Source organism: Protopterus annectens, chromosome 8.part1 (genome assembly GCF_019279795.1).
Source record: "Protopterus annectens isolate FY-2018-M chromosome 8.part1, PAN1.0, whole genome shotgun sequence".
Lineage (NCBI taxonomy): Eukaryota > Metazoa > Chordata > Ceratodontiformes > Protopteridae > Protopterus > Protopterus annectens.
Genome location: NC_056742.1, coordinates 53,899,700 through 53,913,496, shown reverse-complemented (window position 1 = coordinate 53,913,496; position 13,797 = coordinate 53,899,700).

Genomic DNA, 13,797 nt, shown 5'->3' with positions numbered 1-13,797 from the left:
GGGGGTTGGTGGAACCAAGGTTAGAAATCTGAACCAAATTTGTCTACTAGTATGTGTTTGCAAAATCTACAGGGTAAAAGCAGGTGCTGATATTTCATATCAACTCATTGCAGTACTGTGCTTTTCTCCAGAAGTTTGTGAGATAGTAAAAGAAAGTATTATGACTATCTCTGGATGTGGTAGAAATATCTAGTCCATTTGTAACTTTGTAGGACTTCATCTTCTGCCTTATTTCTTCTCTTAATTTCTTGAGGACACAATTGGAATAAGGAGACTTTGTAAACTGGAATATGTTTCTTTTTTAAAGAGCTTATTGAGGCTGGGGTTCCATCAATGTTGTTAGTTTTTGAAGTTTCATTTTTCTTAATGGGGACAGAAGCTTCAATGCATGAGTTTAGAAGGAAATAGAAATCTGAAGTATAAGTGGTCATTTTAACTATGGTTCCCATGTGTTAGAGATATTTGAAATTTATTTACGTTAGAACCTTGTTCTTGGAGAAGTCTATGAAGACAGTAGGATTTGAAGATTTGAATGATTTGAAGACTCTTACTCTTATACAGAATACTATGGCAAAATTATCAGCTTTGAACAAAGAGGGAGCAATTACAGATATGAGGATTAATGGTGCCTTATTTTCAGAAGCCAAATCTAGCAGATTTAGAAGCCTAGAAATAGAGGGCACTGTCTAGTCTGGAGGGAGTTGCCACTAATGACGTGAAGCAACCATTGTGCATACTTGTTGTGTATGTTATCCAGTTTATGGATGGATAGTTGAAATTACCTAGAATGATTGTCTTAGGTTCAATGATAAGGGATTCTATTTTTTGAGGCAGATTTCATGGGCTTCAGCCATCATGGAGTGCCTTCTGTAATTGACTTTGATATGGAAGGTGTACTTGCTTGTAGTGGAAGGTGTACCTGCTTGTAGTTACCAGGATATGATGGAAGTTAAATGTCATCTTGCTGCATAGACATGAAGCCATGGCATTTCAGATAAAAACAAATGTGCCCCCACCAGAAACACTGCCACCTTCAGTCTGGGGTCTCAATGAAATACATTTTTTTTCTCTTTTAACATTCTTACTAACAATATTTATTTCATCACTAACATTTCTTTCCATTGTAGTCTCCCCTTCATCCATACTTATGATTTTTCATTTAGCTTCATTAATAATATCAAGGTTATATCCTCTAGTTAAAAACATTATAACTGATTGTGCAATTTCCTGATATAAATTTTCCTTATCACTACAATTCTGGACAACCGTAAAAAAATCACCATATGGTAGTGCCGCTATGAGGCAGGGTGGATGGCAACTAGAAGCATAGAGATATTGGCTCCCATCTACAAATTTCCTGTGTACCCCGGAGGAAACTTTTCCATCATCCATGCCAACCAACACTAAATTCAAATATGTCACCCTTTTGCCGTACTGTAGCCCATCAAAGGACAGATTGTAAGAATTATATTGTAAATCCTCAACAAAATGTGTAACTTCTGTCTCACCCCTTCAGAAATAAAAATTAAATCATCTATATAATGAAAATAAACTTTGACATGTTCCCTCATAAATTTATGTTTATATAAATACTCTGATTCAAAATATTTCATAAAAATATTCGCATACATGGGGACAAAATGTGCCCCCATGGCTTTACCTTGTTTTTGTCTATAAATGTGGTTATCAAATAAGAAAAAATATTCCTTAAACAAAAATCTATCAAATCTATAATATAATTGACAATGAATTATCACCTAAAAAATAAAATAAAGAACGTAACCCATCTTGATGCTTTATAGATGTGTACAAACTATTAACATCTAGAGTTATCCAATACATGTTCTTATTCCACACTATTGAAGAAATTTTCTTTAAAAAATCAAAGCTGTCTTTGATGTAGGAAGAAATTTTTGAACATGGGGAAGAAGTAACTCATGCAATAAAAGACCTATGTTGTGAAGAAAATAATTGCATGCTGAAATAATCAGCCTTTCTGGTGAGTTATGCATACTTTTGTGTAGTTTAGGTAGCCAGAAGAAAGTAGCTAACTCACATCCTTCACCACTAAATTTTTTCTGTACAGCACGCCATGTCAAATAACCCAACTGAACACCTTTATGTAATAACTTTTTAAATTCCCCTGTAGCATCTTCATATATTTTATTTTCACTAGTTTCATAAATTTCCTTATCCAATAAATTATCTAAATGCATTTTATGATATTGGGCTACATGCATTACTACAATTTTGTTACCTTAATCGGCCAGTTTTATAATCAGGTCTGTTCTACTTATAAGTTCCTGTAAGACCTTCCAATATTTTAATGTTAAATTATAAATAAAGTTACCTCCATCTTTTCTTACATTATTACAAATCTCATTTAAACCAAAATTCACCATTGAGCTAAAGTGTGAAACATTTTCATTAATAAAAGGGAGAATACATTTACTTTTATTAGAAACACAGGAAATGTCAATAACACAATATACATTTTCCATCAAAAGTTTGGTACTCTCATTAAAGTCCGAACAACAAGAATAAAAACTATCATTCGGTGAATCTTGTTCTGAGCATTCTGCTACTGAATTAGTCATATTTACATAATGTACTTTCAAATATAACTTACGAATTAAACAAAATGCTCCTTGTTTTAAAACATAACTCCTAGGAACAACAGTGGGAATGAACTTCAACACTAAATTTAAGACAGAAAACTGTTTGAGTGATAAATAACAACCTGACAAATTTACAACCATGTTAACATTTTTTGTAACAAAGTCATTAATGCCATCTACCTTTTTTGCTATAAGGTTACAAAAAATCTTAACATGGTTGTAAATTTGTCAGGTTGTTATTTATCAGATGAATTGTTGAGTTGGTGTGAATGACCTGAGATGTACCTCCCTGGACTACATGAAAAGAGACATGGAAGACCTCTCTGATCTTGTAACCCAGGCAGGTATGATCCTAGCCATGAGTAGCATTCTGCCATCGCCCAGAATGATACCTCAGTACAAGGACAAAATGATTGACTTCAACAATTGGCTAAGCTTCTGGTGTCATTCTAAGGGGATCCAGTATCTGTCTGCTTGGGATGACATGGTCAACAGACCACAATGCTTTGCCTCAGATGGCCTGCACCTGTCACCCCTGGGATTCTGGATACTGGCTAAGGCTCTTGCTGCCCCTATAGTGCCTTTTTTAGGCAAGGTTCAAATAACAAATTCACCACTGTAACAGGAACAGGCAAGCAAAAACTGAGGGTAATGCTACTTAATGCTTGAATTCTAAATCACAAAATGCACTTACTCGAGGCACTCCTTAAAATGGAGAACGTTGATATCTGTGCAGTGACTGAGACCTGGTTCAAGGCTCCAGAGAGCACCCCTGCACTACCAGGCTATAACTCATACCACACTTTTCGGCCATGTAACCTGGACCAAAATACCAAAGGCGGAGGTGTGTCCATATTCATTAAGGATATCCACACCTCCAGGCTAGTTGCTCAGCATAATGCATCCGAGGTTATCCAAGTGCAACTAACTCTGGGCAAAACTGCAATACAAATTGTAGCTTGCTACAGATCCCCCACCATGCCCCAGGATTCCCACTCCTCTTTTCTTGATGTACTGGTAAATATTAGGGTTCAACCAAACACCCTAATAATGGGCGACTTCAACTACCCCACCATTAACTAGGAAAACTACTTGTGTACCAACTCCTTAGCTCAACACTTTCTGGAATTCATAAACTCAAATGCCCTGGATCAGCTTATCCACACCCCCACCAGGGGCAAAAATATCCTGGACCTAGTCATTACCAACATGAGTGACCTGTGTTTCACACCTGAAGTCAACTCCTCATTGGTCCGATCCGACCAAAAGCTAATCACCCTTGATATCCACATCCCGCCCCCACCCCCCACCCCCATTAAAGAAACCATGGTAAAAAAATTTCTCCAAAGCCAACTTCATGCTTCTTAAGACAAAAGTGGTGAACTTCATGACACCTATGCATTTGGACAATACAGTTACAACTGCTGAATCCTACACAAATGCACTCTATAAGCACTTACATGAGTGCATGGATTGTGCTATCCCAAACAGAACTAAGACGCTATCCTCCAAAAAAAGGAAGCCAGTCTGGTGGTCTCCTGCCATAAACAAACTGTACAACAGAAGGAAAAAACTGTTGCAAAAGAGAGTAAACTCCCATGAGTGGAGAAGCTCCCTGGTCAGCCTCAGTAAGAAACTGAGATCCCTTATAAGATCCTCAAAATCTAGCTATGAAAACAAAATTGCCACTAATTCTAAGGACAACCACAAAGCATTCTATAGCTATGTCAAGAATATCGATGGCAACACCCAGATCTGCTATGAATTACAGCACAAAGGCATAAACATTACAGAACCAACTGATACTGTCAACATCCTGGCAGATAGGTTCAGTGCTAACTTTACCCCCCCCCATCCCCTAAAGGGCCCATATCTATACAGGAAGAATGCAGAGTCCCTGTAATCACAACTACGCAGGTAAAAGCTGCACTCTCTAAAGCAAAAAACACAGCATCCATGGGACCGGACAACATCCCAGGCTGCGTTTTACAAGAACTTCACAACGAACCTGCTCCCCACTTAAGCACCATGTTCAATAATAGCCTTGCATCAAGCTTTGTGCCCATTGAATGGTGCACAGCAACAGTTATCCCACTCCACAAAGGGGGAGCCACCACTGATCCCGGGAACTATCGACCTCTTAGCCTGATGAGCCTGGTCTGCAAGGCCATGGAACGTATCATCATCATGGAACTCATAAACAAAGATATTGGTAACCTCCAAACTCTCGATCCCACCCAGTTCGGGTTTGTGAAAGGCAGATCATGCCTCCTGAACCTGATCGACTTCTTTGAGACAGTCACCAAAGCCATAGATGAGGGTAAGGTGGTTCACACAGCCTATCTTGACCTCACCAAGGCTTTTGACACCATCCCCCATTCTGGAATTATAGCTAAACTCACTAAACTAGGTATAAATCCCTACATCACAAGATGGGTTGCCAACTGGTCACTGACAGAACCCACACTGTAAAAGTTGCAGACTTCAAATCTGACCTCAAAGCAGTGACAAGTGGAGTACCGCAGGGTTCCGTGCTGGGACCTCTCCTGTTTGGTATCTACTTCTCTGAAGTACAGGCTAACACAGAAGGCCTCTGGCTAACAAAGTTTGCAGATGACTGCAAACTAGGAGCCATAGTCAAGTCCCCAAATGATGTGGACATCCTACAAAAGGGCCTCACTGAGACAGATGCCTGGTGTCAGAACCATGGCCTCAAGTTCAATGCCAAAAAGTGCAGTGTCATCCCCTTTGGTAAAAACTCTGTACCCATGAACTACCATATAGGCAGCAATCTACTTAACACCGAATATGTGATAAGAGACCTTGGGACCCAGGTGGACAGTAGTCCCTCCTTTGATAGTCACATGGCCACAGTAGTGAGGACGTCTTTCTATGTGGCACACCTCATCATAAAAGGGTTCTCATCCAGGAAAAAAGAGGTCATTGTTCCCCTCTACTCGACACTCATTAGACCCATTATAGAGTACAATGCTCCTTTTGGAATGTACCTCACAAGACAACTGCAGCAGCTGGAAAGGCCACAGAAGTACCTCACAAAGAGGATTACTGGCCTCAAACAAATGCCCTACACTGACTGCCTCAAAAAACTCCAGATTTACTCCGTAGCATATCGCCTACTCTGAGGTGATCTCTGCCTAACATATAAAGCTGTGAAACCCAGAGCTGTTGGACATGCTACACCTAAAAAAATTCCCAATCCCCCCAAGCTATACACTCTAGGGACCTAAACCTTGTCACCACAATAAACAGGACATGCTGGAGGGATAGATTCCTGTCCCAGAGACTTCCCATACTTGGGAACAGGCTACCTATCTATGTCAAGAAAAGTTCTTTATTAGCACTCTTCAAGAAAAATTTTGATGAGTGGATGGGAAATAGGAAATACACCCCGGGGATCACTTCTGTGTCTCTGCTCAACAGTGTCACAGGAAAATAACTTTCTTGGGTGGAGTAAGCCAGGGAACCTTGTTGGCTAGGCTTATGTAGGCCCTTGGGCCAATAGCCTAGTACCTACCTATGAACCTATGAACGAAGTTTTCTGTCTTAAATTTAGGGTTGAAGTTCATTCCCACTGTTATTCCTAGGAGTCATGTTTTAAAACAAGAAGCATTTCATTTAATTTGTAAATTACATTTGAAAGTACATTATGCAAATATGACTAATTCAGTAGCAGAATGTTCAGAACAAGATTCACTGAATGATAGTTTTTATTCTTGTTGTTCGAACTTTAATGAGAGTACCGAACTTTTGATGGAAAATGCATATTGTCTTATTGACATTTCCTGTGTTTCTAATAAAAATAAATGTATTCTCCCTTTTATTAATGAAAATGTTTTCACTTTAGCTCAATGGTGAATTTTGCTTTAAATGAGATTTGTAAGAATGTAAGAAAAGATAGAGATAAAATTTAACATTAAAAGAATGGAAGGTCTTACAGGAACTTAAAGATCGAACAGACCTGATTATAAAACCGGCCGATAAAGGTAACAAAATTGTAGTAATGCATGTATCCCAATATAATAAAATGTGTTTAGATCATTTATTGGATAAGGAAATTTATGAAACTAGTGAAAATAAAATATATGAAGACACTATAGGGGGAATTTAAAAATTTATTGCATAAAGGTGTACCCCTAACCGGGAAAAGCAGAAAGACACAAACAAACAATTACATAAAGGTGTATGATTGGGTTATTTGACATGGAATGATGTACAGAAAAAAATTTAGTAGTGAAGGATGTGAGTTGGCTACTTTTTCTGCCTATTTAAATTACATAAGAGTATGCATAGCCCGCCAGGAAGGCCGATTATTTCAGCATGCAATTATTTTCTTCACAATATAGGTCTTTTATTGCATGACTTACTTTGTCCTCATGTTCAGAAAATTCCTTCCTACGTCAAAGACAGTTTTGATTTTTTAAATACAATTTCTTCAATAGTGTGGAATAAGAACATGTATTGGGTAATCCTAGATGTGAAGAGTTTGTACACATCTATAAAACATCAAGATGGGTTATGTTCTTTATTTTTTAGGTGATAATCCATTGTCCAATTATATTATAGATTTGATAGATTTTTGTTTAAGGAATAATTTCTTTCTTATTTGATAACCAAATGTATAGACAAAAACAAGGTATGGCCATGGAGTCACCTTTTGCCCCCATGTATGCGAATATTTTTATGGCATATTTTGAATCAGAGTATTTATATAAACATAAATTTGTGAGGGAACGTCAAATTTTATTTTCGTTATATAGATGATTTAATTTTTATTTGTGAAGGGAGTGAGACAGAAGTTGCACATTTTGTTGATGATTTACAATATAATTCTTACAATCTGTCCTTTGATGGGCTACAGTGTGGCAAAAGGGTGACATATTTGGATTTAGTGTTGGTAAGCATGGATGATGGAAAAGTGTCCTCTGTGGTACACAGGAAATTTGTAGGTGAGAGCCAATATCTCTATGTTTCTAGTTGCCATCCAACCCACCTCATAGCGGCACTACCATATGGTGAATTTTTATGGTTGTCCAAAATTTGTAATGATAAGGAAAATTTATATCAACAAATTGCAGAATCGGCTGAAATGTTTTTAACTAAAGGATATAACCTTGATATTATTAATGAAGCTAAATGAAAACTCATAAGACTGGATGAAGGGGAGACTACAATGGAAAGAAATGTTAGTGGTGAAATAAATATTGTTAGTAAGAATGTTAAAAGAGAAAAAATGTAGTTTCTTTCTGTTTATAATATCAAAAGTGAGAGTTACAACATGGTTAAATATTACTGGAATTTTTTTTATTGAGAGATAAAGTTTTGTGTAATATGTTACCAAGATAACCCTTGATGTCTTATAAGAGGTGAAGAAACTTAAAGGACATGCTAATACATGAAAGGTTTGAAAGGAAATGTTAATACATGGAAGGTTTGTTTCACCAACTGTGAATATAAGTAATGTCCCTCGGTGCATGGGAACTGTAAGTTGTAAAAATTGTTCGGTGTGTTAGGTCATCTGGTGCCCTAGGCAAAAGGGCTCCACAGTGCCCCCCACACACACCACCCAGGTGCCCCCAACCTGGTCTACCTACACCAAATAAATACTGGAAAAGTGCCCCTGCTACAGCGGCGCCCTAGTCGGCTGCCTAGTTGGCCTATGCCTAAGGCCGGCCATGTGTGTCAGCATATAGTATGTTCTTTTGACTATATTATTAAGATTAAATTTACAGCAAAAGACAAAATTATTGTTGCCCATTTTAAAGATAAACATGATAGCAGTTTTTTACTGCTACAGGGTAGTATTTTAGAACAGATTAAACTTCAAAAGTGAGTGAATGATTTTTTTTAAAAAAACCCTCTATATATAAGTCTTTTTATTTTAAAGTATGATACACTGGTCCCTTTAGGGTTTAATGGGGGAGTTAATTGTAAATGTTTTATTTAATTATTTAATTAACAGTGGATTTAACTGAATAATGATCAAGTGTTTTTTGTATATAAAGTATTGGCACAAGAGAAAAGACAGGCTCGCTAACATATATAATAGACAAAAACTAGTATTCCCTACCCCCATAAACACAGATCACTCATTCTAATAAACATTTTAACCCTGCAAGCTTCCAAAGTAAATTCTTAGAAATCTTCAAAAATAGAACTTATAAACAAATTTTTGGCCAAATGGCATACTACTAAAGACCCAGCTGATCATTTAAAATTTAAACAGCTTAGAAATACTACTAAAACATCAATACTATTAGATAAAAGAAACTTCTACTTTCAACTTTAACAAACTAACCAGCATAAACCACAAAAATTCTGGACAGGTATCAATAGACTCCTGCATCCAGGCCACTTGAAGACACCAACCCCATCATGAATAGCCCATGAGACTCCCAAACAAATTGCTAATGCCTTTAATACCTTCTTTACTGATGCCATTCAGTCACCCACTAACTCATTGCCTCCTGTATCTTCCAATCTGCCTTCCTCCTCAACTAACTTAGAACCTTCATTTCAACTAAAACCTGTTCCTACATCCCTCATCTGCACCCTTCTTCACAAACTCAAACCATCAACCCCCTCTGCTGACCTACTACCTGCCAAATATCTGCAAATTGCAGCAAAGGTTATAGCATATCCTATTTCTATCCTAATAAATAGAACCATAACAGAAGGTACCATCCCATCCATTTGGAAAATCTCCATATAATCCCCCTACACAAAGGTGGTAATTCAATAGACCTCTCTAACTTTCATCCAATTGCCCTTCTCTCTCCCTTACCTAAAATTATGGAAAAATGCATCCACCATCAACTGTTAGACCACCTTCTCCAAAATAACCTATTAGCTAACTCTCAACATGGCTTTAGACCTTTCCATAGCACAACCACTGTCCTCCTATCATTTTCTGACAACATTAACAAAAACCATAACAATAACACCCTTTCCTCCGCAACCTTTATTGATCTCTCTAAAGCATATGACATGGTTAACCATCACCTACTGTTGAATATACTTAAGTCCCTCTCACTTGATACACATGCACTACTGTGGTTCAAGTTCTACTTAGCTAACAGGCAACAGGCAATGCTTTGGGACAATAGTCTATCTAACCACCTTCCTTTCACCCTTGGTGTACCCCAAGGTTCTATATTAGGCCCTCTTCTATTCTCAATTGTTATTAATGATCTAAATGTAAACATCCCTCAAGCTACATGCATACAATATGCAGATGACTCCACATTAATATGCTACACTACTGGACTATCTGAACTGCAGTCCCTTACCCAAAATGTCTTTGCATTAGTAGAAAAATTGTTCTTACAGCGCTGTCTGCTCCTTAACCCCAAAAAGACTAAACTATTGCTCTTTACTCCCACATAAAAGTCCACCCCCATTGACTTCTTTATCAAATCTAATAATGGCACAGTCATATCTCCTGACACTACCACCAAACTCTTAGGAGTACAAATAGACCACAACCTTAACTACGATACTCATATCAACACCACAATAAAGTCAGTTAACAGAAAATTTGGCACACTCTATTCAATTAAACCCTTCCTTACTCCCATAGCTAGAACTGCTATTGCCCACACCCATCATATCTCAACTCTCTTATATGCCTCTCCTATATACACTAATCTATCTAAAATCAACATCAACAAGCTGGCAATCTCCTACAATAACATTGTCAGATTTGCAACTGGCTCTCCTTTCAGAACCCACCACTGCCAAAATCTGAAACAATTGGGTTGGATGGAGCTGCATAATCAATTTCTATTCCACCAACTCATTATTGCCTATAAGGCCCTTTATCATCCATGCAAGACACCAATACTCATGAGTCTAATTACCCCATATAAAAATCTTACAAAGCTACGCTCAACAAATAAACTACTGGTATCTAGACAAAATCCCAACAATAAAGCAGAGGATTCCCTTTTCTCTAACACTGTGGGAAAAACCTGGAACCTACTTCCTCTAGGAAAGTAATACCTTCCTCCTCTCTTTTGACCAAGAGTCCTGCCTTTTTTCAGCTAAACAACTGCCTTGGCAGTATTCTACCATACCGGATCCCCCTGCCACATCTGTATAAAGATTAAGGTTGCTGGATGAAACCCAAAGGGACTACCAAAAAGACAAGCCATTGAACTGTTTTAGGAATGTGAACCAGAGCCAGAGGTCTTCCTTGACCTTTCTGATTAGACGGGCTTTGTAATGTTTGGGCTTGTTTCCATTCAACAAGTCAGAAATGGACAAGCAGAAAGCCCTGCCAAGGGAGACTGCACTGCAGACAAAATTCCATGGCCTGAAAAGCTGTATAAATTATCCAGTGCAAGCTTTGTTGACCACCACAAATTTCCAAAGCAGTTGCCAGACTTGCTGCAATTTATTCAGTGGAAGTTTAAGAGAGTTATCAATGGTATCAGCTTATAGTCCCAAAAAAGTCAAGGCCTGACCTTGCCCTTCTGACTTGTCTTTGACCAAAAGTACTCCTAAATTAATGCAGAGGTCTTGGAAGGCCAACATGCCCAGGAATGTCCCTTCCTGCCCCTCAACAACTATAAAAAAATCATTCAGGTAGTGGACCGCTGATTGAAGATGTGCCCACTGTTGCCAACACCAATACAAAGCTAGGTTGAACAGTTCAAATGTATTGAAAGCCACTGCGCACCCCATGGGCATGACAGTGTTGAAAAATAATTTCTTCTGGAACTGAAATCACAAATAAGACCACTCTTACTGTCTTATGGGAAGAAGATGGAATGCCAACTGAATGTCTAACTTGCAAAGCCAAGGGTTAGAATAACCTAAAATGACCTCTGCCACCTGATCCAGGAAAGTGTAACGTAACTTAGCCTGATCTTTGTTAATGAAATAATTGACTGATGTTCCTGCAGTGTGCAAGAGGTGATGAATCAGTCTGAATCCAATATCCTGTTTCTTAGGAATAAGACCAATGGGAGAAATTTTAAAAGCAGGCAAGGGAGGTGTGTAAAAGGGGCCAATTCATCTGCTGGCTGCTCACTCTTTCTCAATTAACTTAGCTGCAATTTCTTCATGCCCCTTAATGAATGAAAGATTTCTAACTAACTTGGAATTGAAAGGTGCCAAGGAAACAATCTTGAAACCTTTGTGGAAATCTTCAAGAAGGACAGTAGCTGCCTCTTGGTTAGGATAGTCATTCAACAGATGGGTCAATTATCTAGTCAGATTGGGGGGTGGGACTGATGTGGATCAATCAAAACCCTGCCATAGATGACTCTGTGTTCATGAAAAAGCTGCTTTCCTCTAGGAGAGTTATCCCGTATTCACCTAAGCCCTCCCTCTATGTGAGTTGAGGAAATACCAAGCCTGATCCTACCTACTATCCCCCAGCACCTGGTGACAGGGTGACCTTTTGCATAGCCAGAACACAAGTAGGCAAACTTGAAAGCTGACCAAAAGCACTTCCCATGGTAAAAAGCCCAGCAGACCTTTGTTTCCCCATAATGTTTACTCTCACCGTACATCTCGTGGATGGCCAGCTTATCTAACATGGTACTTAACCAAATGCTGGGATATCTTAATTCCCACCTGAGGGACTTGTCTATGGCTATTAGTTTCCTGAACCGCTGATCATAATTTGCCCAGTCTGAACCCCCTTTGATGTGGTGCATTTCCATGGTGGCCAAAAATATGCTAACAAGGGCAGAGCCTGGCTAGGATCCTTCTCTATAACCACTCCAATGAACTTCATGAAAGCAAGCATCCAAGTTTTTAACCACTGCTCTGGCTGAGGCCTTTTTCCCAATGTCTGTCAAGGCTGCCATCAAGTCTTTGGTAGAAGAATTGTTAGTGTCCAAACTGTGCCTTATTCCCTTAGTATCCACTAGCTCAATTATCTCCACAAATTCCCCTTTGAGGATAATTTCTTTAACACTGGCAGGGATATGTGCCTTAATGCGGGACCCAGGGTAGTTGGAAACTGAAAGCTTCAATGTAGCCATGAGAGACAAGAACTGAGTGAAACAATATTCTGGATAAGGCAGGACATCATCCTTCAAAGTACTGACAGTCTCAGACCGTCTCTGTATGAAGAGTAATGGTGGCGGTGCATCCTGCCCCAAATCTGCCCCTCCTACCTCCCAAGGAGAGAAAACTCATGTGACATGAAAATTCCTTTCTAAGGTTAGGTCAAACAATCTAACCATCCCCTCTTCTGGCAATGAACTGATAATCTCTACAAAGTGCTCCTGAGGTGACTGGCCTCTGTCACTAAACCCTGCTACCGGTGCCCCTCAAGTCATTACCTTCCATTTCTAATGGTACTTCTGTCAGAGGTGGATGATTGACCTTTATGCCTGAGGTATCTCTTTTATTTTTTCTTCTGGCCTTGTTGCAAGGAATGGACGTCTGTGCAGCCTCCAAGTCAGAAAGCAAACAATGCAATTCTTGCAATAGTCAAAGCCATCTGTCCTGAAAAGTCTGCACCAGGGTGGAACCTACAAGATACAGAAAGTTATCCCAATAACAAAAAAAAAAAAAAAAAAATAATGCACAAACCATTTAAAAACTGCTGAACATCATGAATTCCAGAAAGGTGCCAATTTTCCCTTGTGAGCCTGGATGTCCTGCTGCTGCTGCTGCTGCTGTGGAGTTCTAGAATGTGAACACTTGACGTGCATGATTCAATGCATATGTAACCTGAATAAGAAATCCTCTGTAAGAAAGGATGGCATGCTGCCTTGGAGTCCTGGAATGTTTACAGCTTTCACACAATACAGTTCTTCTTAGCAACAAGAGCCATTAGTCTTCAATGCTTTAATCATGCTGTTAACAGACAAAATCATAACATCTTCAGAAATAAGCCTCAAGGATAGGTTGGCTGAAAATTATAACTCAACAGCCAAACTTACAACTGCCGTCTATACCAAAATAACTGAATAACCCACACACACCGTCTCCCCACAATAGCAACCTCCCACAATATAACAGCATGCAATATAACACACCCCCATTCTTATATTATATAAAACCTGTAGACAGACAGACATTCAGAAAACCACTCTAAATTAAAGACCCACACCCGAAAGTCCACCTACTGAAATAATGGGGGAATCCAAATAGTACATTGCCCACCATTCATTCACAAGCCCTGAAAAAAATGGTCTCT